At 37.5% G+C, this 12105-nt stretch overlaps 1 protein-coding gene across 5 annotated transcripts in view; it reads left to right on the top strand.

The window, feature by feature from the left end:
- The first annotated feature begins 337 nt into the window (after positions 1-337).
- Positions 338-12105, top strand: part of Scn9a (sodium voltage-gated channel alpha subunit 9) — a 146941-nt gene continuing 135173 nt past the window's right edge. For 4 of the 5 annotated variants that reach the window (XM_042275387.2, XM_042275384.2, XM_042275386.2 and 1 more), the window contains exon 1: positions 338-702. The gene's annotated coding sequence lies outside the window, so the exon portion shown is untranslated. Of the gene's footprint in view, positions 703-885; positions 981-12105 lie in introns of those variants that run through there. The other variant, XM_042275385.2, reaches the window with a different exon arrangement.

Genomic DNA, 12105 nt, shown 5'->3' with positions numbered 1-12105 from the left:
GAGCTCCAGCGCTTTGCTACTCTTCTCAGCCTTGGAGTTTTTCTGAGGCTCAGCCATCAAGCCACATAAAGTAGCTTCTCGGAAACATTAGCCTATTGCACTGAACAGGAGGAAGGAAGGGCCTGGAGGGAGGAGAGGCGAGGTGAGGGAAGGGCTCTCTTAGCTGGGAGCCACACAGGCACACACTCGCACACACTCCACCCAGCGAGGTGGCAGCGGATGAGAGGCTGCAAGACCCCTTCCCGTCCCTTCGTCTAACGCACAGTACAGAGGCTGCCGCATCCCCAGCATCCCCGCGCCGCGCCCAGTTGCTAAGTCTCCGCCCTGCGCTGTCTGTAGGGCTGGGAGGAGGGAGCGAGGAGTGGGGACCTGAGAGCCCAGGGAGCGTCGAGAAGGCCCAGCGACGCTGCTGGCTGCCCGAGGGCGGGGTCGCTTCATCCTGGGCAGACTGGGAGCAGACTCTGTGCAGGCCTCCCCAAAGCTCCAGTTGTGACTGAAGGCTTTCCCCTCCTGGCTGCGCAGGCTGGGCTGGGCTAGCCTGAGTATCCGCGGCTGATAGTAGCAGGCGCTCTGAGCAACAGGATTTCAAAGAAAGAAGCGGTGGCAAGAAAGAAGTCTGGGGAGAGAGGAAGAGTTCCCTGGATCAGACTCCTCCGCAGGTGCACACACCGGGTGGGCATGATCCGTGGGGCCAGGTCGCAGGTCAGTGAAAGTCGTTTTTTCTCTTGGTTCTCCCTCGGGTGTGGCGGAAAGGGGACTTAAGGGTCTTCCCTATGCTCCCTTCAACTGCCACACCCACCTGTGTCCATTTCACAAAACTCGGATTTAGCCACCAAGTATTACGCCACCGGGAGCACAGAGGGTTGGAAAGGGGGTGGGCGGTCAGCGGAGAAAGAGATCCAACTGTTTCAACCGGAAAGCTGCCCCCCACATCCCTGCGGCTTCTGAGCCTACCTGTTCCGGCAATGTGCAAAGAAAAGGTAGCGGTGCTTAATAATCTTTTATTTCTCTCGGTCTGCTCCAGCAGAGTTGTTACATGGGTCTCAGTACCAGGGCCAGCTCATACTTCTTTACTAGCAAAGCAGCATGTGCGGTCTAGCTGTGTCTGCCAACATGAGCACGCAAAACCAGATTAGCTGATTTACCCGGGAAAGGTCAGAAAAGCTACGCATCCCGGAAAAGCACACACACGCAGATAATGGACCAGCCCCTTTCTCAACAGCTTTTTTTTTTTTTTTTTTTTTTTTTTTTTTTTTTTTTTTTTCTAGGCCAATGAGCACTGTATAGTGAAACTTAGATATGTTTTATTTCATTTTGGCTAAATAGGGAGAACCACTGAATGGCGTGAACTCAGGGTGATTTTTTTTTTTTGCATGTGTATATGCAAGTGATCCAAAGGAGATTATCAAACAAAACACTAATGCCAGCCTTTGAAACCATAGCAAAAAGTTTTACATGGTATTTTTTTTTCTTTTACTTTTTTGAGTTTTAGCATCCACAGTAAATTTTCTGAATCTGATGGCAATTTTCTTCAGAATGAAGCTCGGGGATTTTTTTTTTTTTTTCTCCAAAGCTAATTTAGAAAAGATAAAGACCAAATTAGCATGTGCTTTTACACAAATGGTGGGATTTCCTGAATGTGAGTCGGTGTTGTGGGGTCCCTTCTGCCTAGAAAGCCTTTCTTTTCCAGCTCGTTTTTCTGAGCACTGGAAAAAGACAACTTTTTCTTTCTGTTTTGGTCATTTTCACCTATTTAAACTAGAGTTTTTATTCTTTCAATTTAAACTAAATGGGATTCCTTTTTAAAAATATAATTAAAAAGACCCTTTTATCTGATTTCCATGTATGACATTATCAAGATGGTTAGAGTAACTCATTCACTACAAGATGCCAGACAAAATATGGTGTTTGATGTAATGGAGGTTATACCAGCTGTTTAGACCATTGATGCCAATGTTTTTAACAGTATTAAAAAAAACAACTACAGTTGTTTAAAGGAGAGTTTCCTTTTAGAAGTAAACCATTGTGTAGTTGGTACACAATGTCACATTACCACTGGATATGCATAAAGTGTGCTTGGAATTCTATGATGCAGAGCTGGGCTTTCAATGTACCTGGTGCTGCTCCTGGAGAGAGCTGAGTCAGATTTGGATGTCTGCCAAAAACATCCAGCCCTCCTTATTCTCCCCTCCTCCCCACAGCCCCTCAGGGAGCCGCAGGTAATCATGGGAGCCATCTAGCCATAAAGCTTCTGTGTATTTTGATACTTGTTGCTGAGGTGATTTGGCTGCAAAGAAATTCAGAGGAGGAATCAGCACCTTTTATTCACTGTATTTCGTGTGTTCAGCTTCCTTTATGGCAAGGGAAAATCATTTGAGGCATTTGCATAGATAATAAAGACATATTTGATTTACTTGTATTATTTGTGCACATGGCTACAAAGTGTGAGGAAGGGTTTGTGTGATTTTTCTAAAACTTCTCATTACTCTTATAGGAAGCTAAAGTTTATTAATGTAAATGAACCAGGCTAGGTGTTCCAATGCTAATCATATTTGATTTTCCCTAAATCTCTGTCTTACATTTCTAATGTATTTCTAAATGTTTATAAGCTGAGTAAGTAACTCACATTTCATTCAGTGTCAAAGCTGCCTTTGATTGTTCGCTCTACCTTATGACCCCATTTGCTCCTGTCCACCTCTAGAAAGATCTACCAGTCTTCCCTCCCAAACACATGTCTATTACATAGTACTTCTCCAGTGTATCTCATCCATCTGAATTTCTATCTACCCAGCCAGAAAGTTAGTTCATGTCAGCCTCACAGTTTACTTGGAATCATACTTCAGACTGAATACTTTCTTCATTTCGATGATTTCTTTCTCTGTAATTTATTCTCCATTCAAAACAATATCGTTGTGTTTATTCTTTAAAATAAATGTTCACTGCTTCATATCTGCAAAAAAAAATTAAAATTAAACATGGAAGCACCAAGACTGAGTGACAGCAATAGCAAGCCCCTTCTGGCATGCTGTTTAATTTCTAACCTCTACAGAACCTATTTTTCACCCTCCTTTTCTCCCTTCCTCCCTCCCTCCTCCCCTCCCACCGTGTGTGTGTGTGTGTGTGTGTGTGTGTGTGTGTGTGTGTGTGTGTGTGTGTGTGTGTGTGTGTGTGTGTATGTTCCCACCATGCTGTATTTCAGTACCTGAACTCTGGGAGCAACATCACAGCCAAAGGATATCTCAAATACTGTCTCTCTTGCCTGCTGTCTTTTGTGTGAGTGACCAGCTCCTCAGACTTTATATCTCAACTCAAAGATCTCTGTCTCCAGCAGATCATTGTTGGCACCTTGTCAGTGTGGGTTGTAGCACTGTAGTTTTAATCTCAGAATTTTCTTTGTTCACTCTAGAGCATTTCTTATGCTCCTCCGATATTTTGTAGAATTACACACTAAAATGAAACACCTTTACTACTGACCCTGGTTATAGAATTGGCATGAATAGTAGAGGGGTTGTATGTATTTATATAAATAATGACGCATGAATACATGAATTATTTCACTATAACATAACTCAATAATGGAAATGTATCATCTTATGCTTCAACATTGTAAGTGATCAAACATCTAGCATGTTTACATCTCTGTGCTATGATTTCGAGGAGGTAAAATTAAAATGTCCCAGTTTTCATCAGTACATGCAGTAATACATTCAAAGATAAGTAGATTATAATGTATGTTTAGGAAGGCAGTGACAATAAATGGATTAAAATAGATATTAAAGAAAAATGGGAATAAATGAATTATTGAGTGGAAACTATCAGTAGTCTCTTGACACTATTAGATTAAGTCTTAAGGATTTAAAGATCACTGTCTAAGATATTAAAGAACTTGTTTTAATAATTGCAGAGACTTGAATGAACTTAGGGCATGGGAGTCTACCGAAATGATCCTCAAGGTTCCTTATGATCATAGTGTTTACTCCAGGTATTTGATGAAATTATCTTACAAATATGAAGTATTAATTTAGGAAGGCTCAGAAAGGAATGAGGGGCCATGAAAATGCAATGTCAATACTATGATGAAGATATGGACTTCAATGATAATCCTGGTTAATGGGAGTTTTGTATAGAGGGAAATTTTCCACAGCTCAACATTTTATATACAAAGTTAGCCTCTCTATTGCCTTCACTTTACATGACTCAAGACTCCCCTTAAGACACACATCCAAACATTAGGCAGAGCTTGCGGAATGCTGCAGAAGAGGGGGAGGAAGGATTGTAGGAGCCAGAGGGGTCAAGGACACCACAAGAACACCCACAGAATCAACTAACCTGGGCTCACAGGGCTCACAGAGACTGAACCAATGTAATGAGTGCCCATTTGGTTTGGGTTTTATTTTTCTCTGTTAAATTTTTGGTAATGTTTTATATTAAAGGGATCCATGAATTTTCACTAGGTATGTTGTGAAATTTGTTATTAAGGTGACACATTGTCATAGTAAAGAGTTAGAGTGGATCTGTGTATTAACTGAAGAAGGTCTTCCATTTTATATATCACAAGTGAGGTAGCTCATTCTTATATAGGAACATCTGGCATTTTCAGAACCAAGTACATCAGATTTGCACCTGACATGGCAAGGCTATAATAAAATGGACTTTATATAAATTTATAAAATATTATGTATGAAGATTTATGAGAGAGCTTCAAAATATGTATAAAATGCTTTTATGGACTCTCAGAGATCAATTTTGGTGTGTTGCTGTCCTACAAAATAGAATTTCTCATTGAGGATTTTATTTACTCTTTCCTCTTTACATTACTGGAAGGAAATGGCCTTCCGCAATAAGGAAAGCCATCAGCCCTTGGCAGCTAAAAAAAGTAATGAAATTTGGATGGTTGAAACCTTTGTGGGTGGAAAGGAGAAGTGCCAGACCATAATAAAGAGGGAAAGCAAGGGAGGACCTTGAGTGGTACCAGAAAACACCCTGACCGATAAATGTGGATTGGCACAATGTATAGACCCAAGTTCTTTTCTGTCCTTTTAATCCCAACGAGGAAATGGCCCATTGCTGTTCTTTATTTAAAATACCAATTTACTGCAAATTAAACACATTGCCCTTGCTTATTCAACACAGAAAATTGAACTTTTTGGATTTTTAAACATGATATAACAGAGACAAACTGCCATATATTATTGTTAAAAAACTATCATTGTCATTCCATTGCTAGTTACTTTATGTGTCAAGTGTTGAGAGCAATGTGATTGTTTATAAATTTCTTTAAAATAACTACTTGGACTTTTCAAACAAAGCTTTCTGACTCATTTATCAAAAAATACAATAAAACTCAAATGTACCTATGAGTTTTCACTTACAGACTTAGAGGAAATGGGTGCATTTTCTAGCACTTGACTCTGCAGTAAAAAATGTCTTGCTTAATTCTTTTCCCCCTTTTGTTTTCTGTCCTACATTTCTTCTTGTGAACATTTGACATACATGCCACTACATATTCCACTTTCAGGTCAAATAATACAAACCAAAAGGAAATTGAATTTGTAAGTGAAGATTAATAATATCAGACAGGTGCATTAAGATATGTACAAGGACATTTCCACTGTGATTTTTAATGAAATTTTGTGTGTATCACATGCCAAATTAGACTGCATGGTGGCGCCTCAGTGGTTTTTTTAAAAATTGGGATAATTTCACTTCTTATAGTCCCTAACAATCTTGCTTATTGTTCATAAAGCGTACATTTTTAAACCCAAAGTAATTAGGATAAAATATAATGTGTTTAAAGGTCAATATTTTTAAAAAGCCAAAATGAAAAAATGTATATATTCAATTAAATACCAACAAGTAAAATCAGATAAAATGAATGTTTATCATATTTCATGTATTGATTTAAATTCTATTAAGTAATTGTCCTTTCAAGTCTATTGGATAATATTTTCTCGTGAACGTGGGATATGGAAATACATTGTAAATAGGATAAATAGGACGCTTTGCTAACAAATTATGCTTTTGCTTTCTCTGATAATATAAAATTAACATTCCTTCTAGATAAATCTAATGGATTCAGTTTCTATAAATAATCCTTATAAGGAATAAAATATTTCAAAGTAAATAATTTTTTCCCACTCAGCACAATACATATTTTGATGACAGGGTATCGATATGAAAGCCCAGATGGACCTAGAACTCAAGACCCTCCTTTTTTACCTGCACTTGCTGGTTGGTGGGAAACAGGCATATGCTACCACACCTAGCTACATAAACCTTGCCTTGCTACTCTGTGCAAACTCCTCAGCTCCTGGTAATTCACATAGAGAGAAGGGAAGTGGCACTCTCGGGGATCAATTGGGATCAAAGTCCTTACGATCTTATCATATCATTTGACAGAATTTCAAAAATAAACTTTAATGGAATGGCTATGCAAAGTGCCTCTGAAAATGCCTATTATATCCATATTTTATTCTAGAATCATTGTAAATCTTTTTTATAAGATGCTAAAATCACATAAAATAAATTTGTGCTTACCATAGTGACACAACTTTTTAGTCTAGATTTTTGTGTTACTTGCTTTGCTATTTCGGTTAAATCTGATGTCTCAAATTCAGTTTCATTATCTGCAAAGTCATCAATATCTACTTTTAAGGACTGCTAAAGAAACTACTTATATATGTGTGTATATAGCTACAGTATAGAGATAAATATATTCAGTCATTTTACTGTACACACATGGAAGTAGGCATTCAATAACAAATGCATTTGGTAAGCTAGTATGTGATAATAGGAATGTATTATGATTATATTTTAAATATAAATGATAATACCGCTAAATATTTTTACTTTTAAATAGATTCCAATGATTATTGATGAGGCTTTCCCCTAGCTATTTTTAAAGGTGGTTACCTCTTTTTGAACACTTTTTAAAGTTGGTTAAGTGTTTGGGCAAAAGTCATTGCTAAACATTTAAATAAAATATCTAAAAATTAAGTAGGGAAAGACAGGTGAATATTTTTTTTTTTTTTGGTTTTTCGAGACAGGGTTTCTCTGCATAGCTTTGCGCCTTTCCTGGAGCTCACTTGGTAGCCCAGGCTGGCCTCGAACTCACAGAGATCCGCCTGGCTCTGCCTCCCGAGTGCTGGGATTAAAGGCATGCGCCACCACTGCCCGGCTAAGACAGGTGAATATTAAAAATAAAGAGCTTGATAAACACCCCTCATTATTTCTGTCATGCTTTAGAACATGCATTATTATAATTCTACATAAGAAGAGTGCTCAGTGATGGAAATTATCTGTCAGATGTTCTACTAACACTTTCTGTAATCAGTAGTTACTTATTGATACTGCTGTTGTTTGACACAATATGGTCTCCCTGTGTCCCTGTGTAGTCCAGGATGGCCTCTGACTCATAATTCCCATACCCCCAATTCCTATGCGCTGGATCACCGGTGTGTGTGTGTGTGTGTGTGTGTGTGTGTGTGTGTGTGTGTGTGTGTGTGTAATACATATTTGTCAGTGTACACATATTGAACATGTATTCACATGTCTGCAGAGGTCCAAGGTCACTTGGGGCATCTTCTTTCATCACTCTCAGCTTAAATTTATTTATTTGCAACAGTTTCTCTCACTAAACCTGGAGCTTATTGTGTCAGGTGGGCTGGCTGGTCAAGGAGCCCTGAGGATCTGTCTGCCTATGTCCTTCTCATCCTAAGGTTGTAGACTCTGTCACTGTACCTGACTTTTACATGGTCACAGGGAATCTGAACTCACGTCCTCGGGTGTGCGCAGCAGACACTTTACAGATGGAGCCCTCTCCCAAACTGTTATAACTGCTTTTTAAATAAAAAAAAAGAAACATTTTTACGTGTTTATATATGTCTGTATGTATGATATATATGTTTGAGTGTCGTTATGTGTGTATCATTGTGCATATGTGGAAGTCAGAGAACAAATTTTGGAAGCCAATTTTCTCCATCCACCATGGGTCACGGGGGTTGAACTAAGGTCATCAGGCTTACATGGCAAGTATCTACATCTGCAAGCCATCTCTTTACCTATAATACTTTTAATGGAAGTTTTGGAAACTGTATGTCTGGAAATTTTTCACCTGCAAATGACATTCAAATTTACTCTAGTAATTTTCTGTCTGAAATATCACTCAGAACTTTCAAAGAAGCAAACAAAGTTTCTGGGCATGGATATAAATAATTGCCACAATTTCCATTCATATGACATAATAATAAAATCAGAACCTTGTAATCTAATCATTAAATAAGGTTAATAGTTTAACAGATTTTATTCAGTATTTTCTCCAGAAACCCACAATTCTTCTCCAGTTACAGAAAATGATAGGTCATATGCTTCAGGACATTGGCTAACACTACTATAAAGATATTAGAAAACAAACAGATAATAAGAACTTTTCTGTTAGGGTGAACATGAGTGACAATATTTACATGTTGCTTAAATTACTGATAGTAACTGTATTAGTTTAGTAGTCTTACTTGTGAAGATTTCATTTATACTGAGCAGAACATCAATGATTTACAACTGTCCCCTTTGAATGTCCTCAGTCACTCTTTCAGGTAAGGATATTAAGATGTAGAAATTATTCAGGTTTCCAACAGCCAAGTGACTTCTAAATTTTAGTGATGTGAATATGTTTAAGGTAAAAAGTATATATGTTTGTGTGTGTGGCTAGAAAAGTAGCTCAGCTGATGAAGAGTTGCCTTCCATGAGGACCTGAGTTCCATTCCTTGAACCCATCTAAAGTGAGCTAGCAGTAGTGGTCTGTGTTTTAAATCTCTGCTTTAGAAAATGAGGGTTCTGGAATATATTGAAAATCGACCTACTTGGTGAGTTCCAGTCCAGTGAAAGACTCTGTCTCAAATCAAACAAGCAAAGAAAAACCTCAATCTTTTAAAAGGTTCAGAATACCTGATAAACAATACCCAAGGTTTTATTCTAGTCTTTATATGCATAGGCACACACACAAATACACTTGAATACACGTAGACACACACATTTATACATATGGACATACATACACACGCAAATGCTGCTCACACAGAGAGGCACATAAACACCCTTTCCTATATGTGTGTGTGTGTTTATATATGTATGTATATACACATATATTTGTACTTATTCAACACAGAAACATAGAAACATCTAGTAGTTAAACTAATTATTCAATAGAGGCTTTTTAACACATAGTGGAGCTAAAATAATCTAAATTTGTAATTACATAGTTCAAACTGCATAACTACAATACTAAAGAAAAAGGATAAATGGGGAGATGTAAAAATACTTAATACTCATCTTACACTTGGGGAGTGCATTGGATTCAAAGTGAAGTTGAAACAGGTTGAAATTTGGAAAGAGTTACTGTATGCTTTAAATGTTGTCATGTCACTTTAGAAATCAAGCAACTGCTTATTGGTGTGAGGTGATTGCATTACTACTGTAGTATGTTGTTTAATGTGAGAGAGAAACAGGAGTCTTTCCCAGGTGGGCATTAAAGAACCATTGTATCATGAAAAGGGACATATATATGAAATGTTTGGCAAAGTTCATTCCAAAAAGAAAAGAACTGTAATGAAATATGAGTGATATTCTGAATGTTAGGAGACCGAGAAGTAGAGGAAATAAGATGACCTTGCCAAAAACAAGAAACATAAGGACAGTGTTGAAAGAAATTTTGTGGCTTGAAAAGTAAGAATTTAGACATTTTTAATGGATGGAATATGAATATTTCTAATATTGTAAATTGCTATTCTCAAATGTAGCCTAAAACATAGTACTTATTCTCACAGTCCATTATCCATGTAAATCAGTGTTTCTTAAACTTTAGTAATTTAAGACTACCCTTCAGAGATTCAGAAATATTTTTAGAAGATGAACTCATTTTATATTATGATCCTAATTATTGTGTTTCCAAATTATTCTTTTAACATTTCTTATTAATAGAGTTCAAGCCAGATTGGGCCACATAGTGAGAGCTTGTCTCAACAAAACAAAACAGGGTTTGACTGTAGTTGGAAGTTTTCCTGTGTCCTGCCCGGTCCACAGATGCTCAGACACAAGTAAACACACAGAGGCTTATATTAATTAAAACTGCTTGGCCATTAGCTCAGGCTTACTACTGACTAGCTCTTACACTTAAATTCAGCCCATTTCTGTTACTCTATATGTCACCACATGTTCCATGGCTTTACCTGTGTGCCACTGCATGCTGCTCCCTGGACAGCAGGCTAGTGTCTCTTGACTCAGCCTTCCTCTTCCCAGAATTCTCTTTGTCTGCTTATCCCACCTATACTTCCTGCCTGGCTACTGGCCAATCAATGTTTTATTTAAACCAGTGTACAAAAGCATTATTCCACAGCATTTGACCTCTGAATTCTATAATATATCTTAACCTCTTAAGTGACTGTGGACTTCTACCTTGTCCACTAGATTGCTAAGGTTTATCAAAACTACAGTGAGATATCACCTGATACTTGGTTAGACAACTTATATGCTTTTGGCAGGAATGTTTAAATGATTTAACCACAATTTAAATTAATATTGCCTCCTTAAAATATGTCTCTGACTCTTTTGCCTACTCTTGGGACTCTTTTCCTTCTATTGTGTTGCACTATCCAGCCTTGACATGAGGGCTTTTTCCTTGTTTTATTATGCTTGGTTGTTGTCTCCTGGAGGCCTGCTCTTTTCTGAAAGGAAATGGGGGAAGTGAAACTGGGGAAGAGCTGAGGTGGGGCCAGAGCTCAAAGTAGTGGAAGGAGAAGAAATCATGGTTGAGATATATTTTATGAGAGAAGAAAAATTTTCAATAAAAATATTAAAAATACAATTACCATTATGCATCAGTACAGTACTGGGTTTCTGCCAAACAAATTGAAGTTAGAACCTCAAAGAGATATCACTTCCCTATGTTCATGAAGATTATTCAAATAGTGAAGTACTGGAAAAATTATTGAGATGAATTCAGAAAGAAAATTTGATATATGCTTCCAAATGAGCATGTTTAGCCTAGAAGAATAAAATCTTCCCACTTCTGTCAATGTGGATAAACCCTGAAGACATGCTAATCAAAATAATCAGGGAGGGGTTAATCCTACATGATTTCATCCACATGACTTATCTGAAATGATTAGATTTAGTAGGAAAAGAAACTAGGGAAGTGGTAGAGTTAGTGTTGGGGGAGGGGAAATTGTGGTTTTTGTAGGTTTGGAGGTTTTCTACAAGATGGATGAGTTCTAGCTATCTGCCACACAATGCAGTATGTGTAGTTAACAATATAATATTATACACCTAAGAATAGGCTCAAGTTCTACAATGGGACAAGGCATTACAGTTATTATGTAACATCTGTGAGCCCTTGAAGTTTATCTACCGTTCTGAAACAAACAACAAGCACAACCTCAAACACTTCCAGAAGAATATGCTGGAGCACATATGAATTCCCAGCTGTTTAGGAGTCTTAGGCAGGAGGATGGCTTATGGTTCTGAATTGGAAAACACAGTAAGACTCTACAACAAAAAAAATTATTGAAAAAATAAATTCACACAAGAAAAAGAAAGAAGAATAGAAAACCAAAGGAATGGAAGGAACTCTTGTGAATGCTGATGGTTATTTTAAGTGCATGCATAGATCCAAATTTATCAAGTTACATATATTAAAAATGTAGGTTTGTTTGACAATTAAAATTCAATTTATCTATAAAAAAGAGATCATATTTTGTTCCTAAAAGTGTTCCTCATTAGAATCATATATGTGATTGATCCTCACAGATGTGTTAAATAAGTGGAAGTATTTATTATACAATAACATGTTCAACTTTATTTTAAAATCTGCTTTTTTTTCCAATAAAAATTACTAAGAATGGTAGGAATAAGTGGATGATAACTTGGTACCCATGAGTAGTTTATTTTTGATGTCAGTTTCTAAAAAATGAAGTCATAGGCCAGGCAGATTTCTCAAGAGGTAAAGGTACATATCATCAAACCTGCAGTGCAGACCTCGGCTAGCTCCCACAGGACCCATGTGTTGGAAGCAGCTAACTGACTCCTGTGGGAGTTGGCCTATGCAAGGAACGT

Source organism: Peromyscus maniculatus, chromosome 4, assembly GCF_049852395.1.
Source record: "Peromyscus maniculatus bairdii isolate BWxNUB_F1_BW_parent chromosome 4, HU_Pman_BW_mat_3.1, whole genome shotgun sequence".
NCBI lineage: Eukaryota > Metazoa > Chordata > Mammalia > Rodentia > Cricetidae > Peromyscus > Peromyscus maniculatus.
Note: the sequence above shows the minus strand (reverse complement) of the source record. Positions and strands in the feature narration are given on the sequence as shown.